The sequence below is a fragment of the Varroa destructor genome, unplaced genomic scaffold (genome assembly GCF_002443255.2).
Source record: "Varroa destructor unplaced genomic scaffold, Vdes_3.0 BEIS01000002.1, whole genome shotgun sequence".
NCBI classification, from domain to species: domain Eukaryota; kingdom Metazoa; phylum Arthropoda; class Arachnida; order Mesostigmata; family Varroidae; genus Varroa; species Varroa destructor.
The window spans coordinates 8,239,389-8,248,081 of NW_019211455.1; the positions used below are offsets into that span (position 1 = coordinate 8,239,389).

The following is an 8,693-nucleotide window of genomic DNA, read 5'->3' on the forward strand; positions in this document are numbered from 1 at the left end:
AACTAATGCGATAGGACAGTAGAGCTTGCTACTTCGATTCAATAAGGTTTTATTCCTAAGAACAAGAATAATAATAGTCGCAGCGTTATCTATTGAGGCCTCCTATTAACTAATGTCGGTAGATCACGATCTGAGAATGTAGATCGTGATTAAATCTTTCAAGTATGCTTTTTTATTTCCATACGAAGCTGCCGAAGCCCGCATTCATTTTAATAGAAACGTGCGTTTCGAAAGGTCGCTTTTGCTCAGACCTTCCTACCATTGTTGTGAAGCTATTACAGACACTTATTATCGGCAGATCCCCTAAAGTAGTAAAAGTGCTCAGTAAAAATGCTCGAATATTTCAAGTCACTTTAGTTTTTGCATACCTTTCCGACCAGCGACAACTTGTAAAATCTTCCCGACCCATTGATGATATATATTCACATTTCGTGTTCCAATCGGACTGGATGTCGCCTCAAATTGTTTTACTCCTCAGCCTAAATACTAACTATCCGCTCAAACTGACGTATACACACTTGTTCGCTTTTCAATAACGAAATCTAGCAAAAGGACGACGCCTTACCGGCGCAGAGACTACGGAAGGTGTTCGTAAGAGCCTATTTATTTCCCGGGCACAGGTTCTTTCGATCAGCCGTCAATAGCAATTTCTGACCAATTTTCACATCGTCCAGCCCATCTCTACTCCACAGCACATTATTATAACGTAGTGTAACATTGCTTGGCCTACACATTCCCTGCATCGGGTCTGTCGCTACGAACTGGGTCAACCCCTTCATCTTATGCTTACCATCACTAAGGCGAACCCGCTGCGTCAGGGGTTCAGGGCCGTTTGCGGCGAGCTTCTTACTGCACCCTTTTGTTGATGGTTGATTGCCTCTTCTGTTCTCTAAACATCTAAGTAGTTTGGTTGCAGCCGAATCTACGCAGGTGCAAGGCGAGAGTGACTATGGTGCAGGTTCAACACTACCTAACTAGGAAATGCACTTTCAACAGTTTGGCAAAGCGACTGCAAATAATTGTTTGTCGGTGTTTCTCTTTTACGGATTATGCCACAATAAAAATGCAAAATTTCCTGTTATTATCATTATATAAAAAAAAAAAACTCTAGGTTATTGTATACGAGACGGTTATTATGTAATGAGAGGTATTTAATAAAGAATATGATATTTCGTGATGTATAAATGTGTGCTCTGTTTCATGAATAATAATTTGTTACAGTTTTTTCATTGATCAATAGTAAATTTTTGTATTTATCTGTGTAAATCACAAAAAAATTATAAAGTTCCATATCTCCCTTAGCTTCTAAGAGAAAAAAAGAACTCCAATTTGTTCTCCGAAAAAGTCGCTTTGATTCACGCCCACCCCGCGTTTATCTAATTTGTCGACGCAACTATGGCGGCCATTATTACTGGAAGCATTTTTGCAGCTTTTTATTGAGATTTTCGTTCATTCCCGCAAAAGCTATTACGTAGGGCAGCCTGAATACCTTGTAATGGGCGAACACGTAGACATCGTGGTGGACATCGAAAAGCGGCGGCTAAAAGAAACGTAAATGTTTCTTCTATTGATTCTGGACCATCCTTCGTTCACAATCCTCCATACGAACTATCAATATATGCGATAATCGGCGAACTACTCGCTGGGGGACCGCTAAGAATTTTGCAAGCGCCAACGGCTTGGAAAGCACATCCTACGAAGGTTCGTCTTCTTCAGATACCCCCGCTTTTACTTTAGTTAGTTCTTGATACTATGTAGGTTTTCTAAGCTACTGTTCATTTCTATATTCCTTTATGGTTACTCTTCCCGAGTTTCGTACTCGAGAAGGTTTTGTGGTTTAGCGGGGATCACAGTTGATAAGGGACTAGTTGCGATGGTTCAAGGTATCGGCTAAGCTGAACGAATTAACAGAAGTATTCTAGCAATAATGGCAATGATACCAACAACTACCGGCACTGTTGGTCGCTTCTATTTTTTTTGTTACACCACGTTACCTGTTACCCGCTGCTCGCTCAGAGGAAGGCCGCTTTTTTCAGACTCGTATCGCCTAATATTGTTCAATTAGTTTCTTCAAGCTGCTTTCGTTTTCGTTGTTCGGTACTTCCCATATACGTCCAGCTCATACCTTACTGCGTCTTATGACCTAACAGCTCGTATTTCTCTGCCGTATTTTTTCTCCTTATTTCGTCGTCTTCTGATCCATCTTATTGTCAAAATGGTGACTGGCGTTCGATATCGATGAACGTCGACTGATATCGTCCTGTTGCTGTCCCTGTTAAGCTATTTCGTCTCATTGTCGTTTCCCCCGTCTCCCCCCTTTTGGGTTCCTACCGAAGCTCGTTCTGAACTCGAATTGAGCATCTTGAATCCGCATCTAAGAAAAAAGTGCCCGAGTAAGAAAGATCGTGAGAAAGGACGGGAGCTAGAGAATCCGAGATGCCAAAAAACACCGAGCGCTGTCCGCCTGTCGCTACCAACTAACCCGTCAGGTTTTATCTGCCTAAGCTGGCCGCTTGCACAGCAAAAGTCTTCCGCCACAAACCGAGCTGCCACTTGCTTTTCCTTGGAACCTGACTGTCGCCCTCATGTGCTTCTTAAATTCTCTTCTAAAGCAGCCAGCGTTTTCTCGTTCGTGTTCTCTTGCACTTTTTGCCCCTCCCTACCTACCTATCTACCTACCTACCTACCTACCTACCTGCCTGCCTGCCTGCCTGCCTGCTTATACCCTATGTTCCTGGTTTTCGGAAACTGAATTGTAAAATAGGTCGCTTCAAGATAGCAAGTAGGTTGGCTGAGCTAGGACGCCTTCATAAGCGCCATTCGCTTTCTGTGCCTTAACCCTACAATCCCTTTTCGATTCCCGCCCTAGAATGTATATGTGGCTTCCTTCCTCTAGCACAACTCGTTCACCGCCGGCTTCAATAGGATTGGCGGGCTATGCTGTTGGAGGCGGCCTGCAGCGACTGTGGCTGGCCGCTGTCAAAATGTGCTGACTTTTGCAACCACTACGATCACCCAATAGAAGAACCAGCATCAGGATGGATATGTATAGACGTGTGGAAATATCCATAGGTGGATAAGCGCTTTGATGTGAATGGTTCAGGCTGAATGAAGATTGAATGCGCGAAATTCTCCCGCGTACAGCGAAAATAATGTAATATTGGTTGTGAGCGAGCGACGGCTGGCAAGTAAAGGGCTGATGCTAGATGTTCTGATGGGTTTGGTCTGAAGAAATTTCGACTGTCAGAATCTTTTAGCGACGTCGGTTTAAGTCATGCGGCCTCCAATGTGAGCGCACATTGAGGTGATAGTTTTACTTAGTGGCATAAGACGCTGTATTTAGGTAGTGTACCCCTCGAGTTAGTGGATCCGAATTTTACGGCTGCCAAATTCGTTAGAGGGTTTGTACTCTTATAAAAGGACACGTGGTCAAATTCTTTTCTTCGTATTTAGCCGATAAAGAGACTGTCTTGTGCGAAACGCGGTACGGGGTAGCCGATTGGCCAAGGGCCAAAGATCATTTTGTATTTTTGAAGGTTCGAGTTGCACTGCTGCTAAGGTACCTTTTGAATGTATATTTTAGCTGCAGAGTGGGAGGGGAGTCGCATCGTTGACCTTCTCCGGCGATCAAATCAATAGACTAACCATTGTCTCATTAATGACTTCAGTTAAACGCTTATCGATCCTTCTTGCGTGGATCTATTAGGTGGGCGATTGATTATCGGCTGACAACAAGAACGTCAGAATCTGAATTGAAATCATGCTAGCCATCAGATTTGCCGTAAACTCCGTGTAAGATATCCAGTACTGCTAGCGTAAGCGAAGCGATGCGTTGAGTTAGGACCTCGGTGAAATACGGGTTATGTCCTACAAAACTAAATAAGATACACGATTGCGTTGAAGCTTATTTTGAGTCATATACGTTGCTTCGTTACTATAAAATCTTTAATAATGGAAGGCACAAATAAGGCTCTACAACAGATACAAGCACACATATTACGAAAAAGGATGCTGACCTCATCAAGTCTTTACTGGGACACTGAAGTTCACCTCGATCGGGACTGTTAATCCACAGTCCGTTTCAATGTACATCGTGCTACGTGCTACTAGCCAATATAGGAGAGGTAGAATAACGCGCGAAAATGTTCTCGACTTCTGATGGCGGGCCATTTCAAAGCTCCAAATACCTGTCTATGCGGACAAGAAGCTAACAATAGCATTTAATTAAGGCGATTCGTACCTAAGTTATTGCTCCCGCGATAGAAACTCGAGCGTCAACAATCGACAGCGAACTAGTTGAAACCTTTTCAATAGCTTTTCGTGTAGAAATTGCTTTGAATTGGCGTAAAAGACGTAATGAATGGAAAGTTAACCTTGCTAAAATAATAGAACAATGTTAATAACTCACCCACTGTTGCAATTTTTACGAAAATCCAATCGTGTTCCTAGTTGATTATGCCTCAGTCTTCGGCTGAAATGTGAGGTATAGTCAGGCCACGACTAGAGCATTCTTCATCTGGGCTGTCCCATATCGCCCAGATCAGCTGTTAGGTGCTTCCATCGAACGGCAAACTGAAAACAACAACCTAACGCTAAACCCCACGGCTACGTCCGAATGTTCGTCGCAAAGAGAAGTAGTTTAAGGTGAGCAAATCTAAGCAGCAAATGAACGACAAATAATTAAGCAACGTTGTCGTTGAGTCGCAAAGACACAAGAACTATTTGGCCTGAACAGTCGAAAGGACCAATCCAAATCGTTCGTCCACGAACGTTTCACCCAGGGTATACTATTATATCTGATCCTACGGTGCGATATTACATGCGTGATAAAATACAATATGATTTTATACAGCGCTATGTGACAGGTTTTTCTAACAAATCGCAATATCAGTACATCCATATACGTTTGCATTCACCTAACGACCACTTTTTGCGCTGAGTCATATTCTAATTCTGTATGACACTCTAACTTATCCGAAATAAGCGTTACAAGACTTGAAACGGGGGACGGTTACAGACCACAGACGTCATCTTGCCTCAGGTACTACGGCGGAAACCCCTATTAGATGTTAAATTTTCGCTCACTTCCATCTGTGATACTTACTGTATGAACAGCCTAGAATAATGTAAGAATATGTTTAACTGCTCAAATTTGTATTTTTGTTTGTTTTACTTGTAATAACGTAGCGTATTTGTCTGATAAATTACTCAGGTCTGACACGGTACGATACTCAATTCAACGATAATCAATCTAGGAAGTCAAACAAAAAAACAACACCCTAGCACTGTTTGTTCTGAAAACGGAGAAGCATTTTCACTTTGAGAGTCGTATGTGATATAAGTATACGAATATGATACTTGGATAAATACAAAAACTTGAACATTAAGTTCGCAACTTATAATGTGACAGCTATAAATTTGGCAGTCAACTGTCGATCGACGAGTATTTTGTTTGTCTCGCGGAATGATTACTACGGCTATTGAAAATAAGATGAATTTGGTCAAATAGCCAGTGTACAAGTCAACAGCAGGAAGCGTGTGATAGAGACATTAACGATATAGGCCTAATGCAACACATGATAATTCTCTCTCTCTAACGTACGATAGTGTTTTTCAATACATGAAATTTCCTTTTAAACGAATAATGTAAACTTCGCTAATTCAATATATGGACTTTCAAGTACACCTTTATCTATTTCAAGTGATCATAAATGTTTCATTAATTTAATATAGTCTCACGACGAACTCTTTTGGAACGTGGATTACAATTTTTCTTTCCATTTTTCATCATTTACGTTCCGGAGAAGGAAACGATAAAAAGGGAAAAACATTACTCGACGTTAAACCGGATGTTATCGGGAGCGGTATTCTTCTAGCTGTACAATACTGTAACTTTATTGTTACGTGTACTTACAGGTGAGGATTATATAGTAGTTACTGAAGATAACGGTACTGATACTGATAAAACCGGAATATTGTTAGTCTGTGGGAAAGAGCGGCGGAAGATAATTGAATAAAACGGGAACGAGGCTTTCGATTAGACACACTATACATTGAAATTATTAATTATACAAAATTTAACGAGCATGAATATCGATTCAAGGTAATATCAATTTAAGCCACGAAAAAAAGATTAGTGCTTTATTGAGCAGCATTTACAATTCTACACAAATAACGCTCGCCGGGTTATTGTTGGAGGCACGTCATAGAAACTGGAGCCAAAAACCTCAGGACTTGGAACGTTTTCATAGCTTTTCAATCCTTTCAGTAAAAGAAACACGCCAATAAAATTATAGCAATAGTTTATTTTAATCATATGATTGCAATAAATTACGTAAATAAAACACTAAACAGTTGATTTACCTATCTCTTTACGAGTTAGGTCGCGTTAGAGGCAACTATTAAACGTAAACAGGCTGATAGCGTACGGTTGTCCGGAACTTTGGATGCTGTACGAATCATTTTTGGTAGAAATTAATTTTTTATCGTATTTAGATAATGATTATTTAATAAATAAAAGTTGTGCGCCAATTCGAAAGGAAAACATGATTGTATTTCAGTCCATCATTTTTGGCTCATCGTTCAGGCGAATGTGGCTTAAATAACGACTGATGCAAATACTTTGGAGCTATTGTTATATCTGTTTCTATTGAACCATGGTAGATGGCCAAGCGCCTGCGCGAACACAGGTGGTCGTTGTAAAGGTAATAAATTTACGAGGCCACATTTGTGTTATATATTCTATAAGGCGCTTCACTCTAATCCTAGGGGTGGAACTTTACTGAACTTCACTTTTGCGTTATGTTATTAAATCTTACGAACAGCTTTGTCTCATAACGACGTTTTTCAACACCTAACCTATAAAATTTTTCGATATATTGACTCGTAGATGATCAACAGGTGATGTTACTGTATTTTATTAAATAACCTCATCAGCCGACCGTGCGTGCTAAGCAGGTGCGTATAGATTCATCATCCTGCAGTATACCAGGCTGTCTGCAGACGACAGATGGACAAAGAGAAAAAAACTAGTTGACCCAAGTATGAATAACCGTACAGATTTTCGCAAAAATAAGCGTTTCAAATATATTTTCAACGCATAACAAACACAATGGAGAGCGTTTGTATCTGTTGTATGTTTGAAATCGACATGATATCGTGGCTTTCCTATAACCAACACTGTGTAATCAACAACTACTACGTGGAGTCCCTGTAACACATACAAAGATATAGGGGGCACATGTCACAAAGAGTCCTTGTCGCACACGCCGCTTAGCAGCAAGGATGTTAGCAGTTTAGGACAATGAAAGGTTTCTTTTCTGTTTTGACCAGTCGATTACCAGGCCGTTGTGGCTCGTTCAGCTTGGTGCGGCAGCAATAGTAGTGCAGCTATAGAGGGGCTAAACACAGCCATTGCCACCATCGTATGTCCGTCCGACAAAGGCTTTTCCTATACGTCTCTGGCTAAAAAAAAAGATCTACAAGAATCCATCTAGATTAATTGCCAGCTTGTACATATTAGCTTCAATAAATATGCTTCCGAATTTTTAGAAAATAGATATATATATATATATATATTAAAAAAACCTATTTCAGTGGTCCAGATAGCTCTACAATGTCGCGTATTTCTTTTCTATATGGGCCAGAAGTGAAGCTATCCGAGGATGCAATCAATTCGTGAAAAGAAATCACTTCGGCAAAGCACCTGTCTGTCTAGAAAACGCTATGATTATGTCTACACATATCGTTGCCGGCAAGTTAACTAAGTCAGAAGTTATGATCCGCCTACAATAGGTCCACATGAAACCTTACGCTGCAATGTATAGAAGCATCATGAATGTTTCACATGCAATCCACGAACTGCGTCTCAGACTTTAAAAAGAGAACAGATTGAAATAACGTACACATCGGTGTTAAAAGCCACCTTATTCGCATTGAGGCTAGTGGAACTTTAGCGGATCCATTATTATAGTATGGAAAATTATCCACGATAAAGCCTAATGGTCGGAAGACATCTTTTGTCAATCCAATATCTTCCAAGAGAAAGACGTATCTTTGACATTACGCGAGTGGCTAAGTGGTGTCGAGCACAGCGTTCTCGTTTCTAAGCCCCGGTACCATACTAAACCTTAACTCATTTCTGATGATTTCCCTGTTGAAGTCGGGGGCTTATCATAATGTGACGCGTCCTTTAAGTGTGCAATCTGTGACCCCACGGTGACCATAACGATTCACATCTTCTCGGCTGCTCAGGGGGTCGGGTGAAGTAGCGAAACGTGCAGAGCTAAATACGATTGTTCTTAAAGCACTACGTAAAGTAAACCTTCAATGCTTAAGTCAAATGGTTTAGCAGAGGATGAAGGGAGGGGACCCGATAATGTAACATTAAGGTTTTCAGGCAAATGGTTAGCTTAAAACAACTGTGCAATAATACATGCTGTCCCGCTCCTACGTTCATCATACCAGCGCTTTTACTGTATGATAAATAAACAGTAAGCCGACGCAGAGAAGCTGCGATTTCAAGAGCATATACCTGTTCATTTTGATTACCATGGGAACCCCTTTACCAGTAAGTGACATGTGAAAGGTTCCGAAACATATGTCTTCTAATATGAGCGACAGACGGCATGGTAGAATCTCAGAAAGCTGACGTCGGAGCAGCTCGTAGAGAGAATGTATTTGGTCGTAATAAG

At 40.9% G+C, this 8,693-nt stretch overlaps 1 long non-coding RNA gene across 1 annotated transcript; it reads right to left on the bottom strand.

Moving 5' to 3' along the window:
• Positions 1 to 1,356: 1,356 nt before the first annotated feature.
• On the bottom strand, positions 1,357 to 4,753 carry LOC111244601 (uncharacterized). The gene is made up of 3 exons (XR_002670983.2): positions 4,409 to 4,753; positions 4,017 to 4,191; positions 1,357 to 2,374 (listed from the first exon to the last, which is right to left on the bottom strand). It is a non-coding gene; the product is annotated as an uncharacterized LOC111244601 (long non-coding RNA).
• Between the last annotated feature and the right edge of the window lie 3,940 nt (positions 4,754 to 8,693).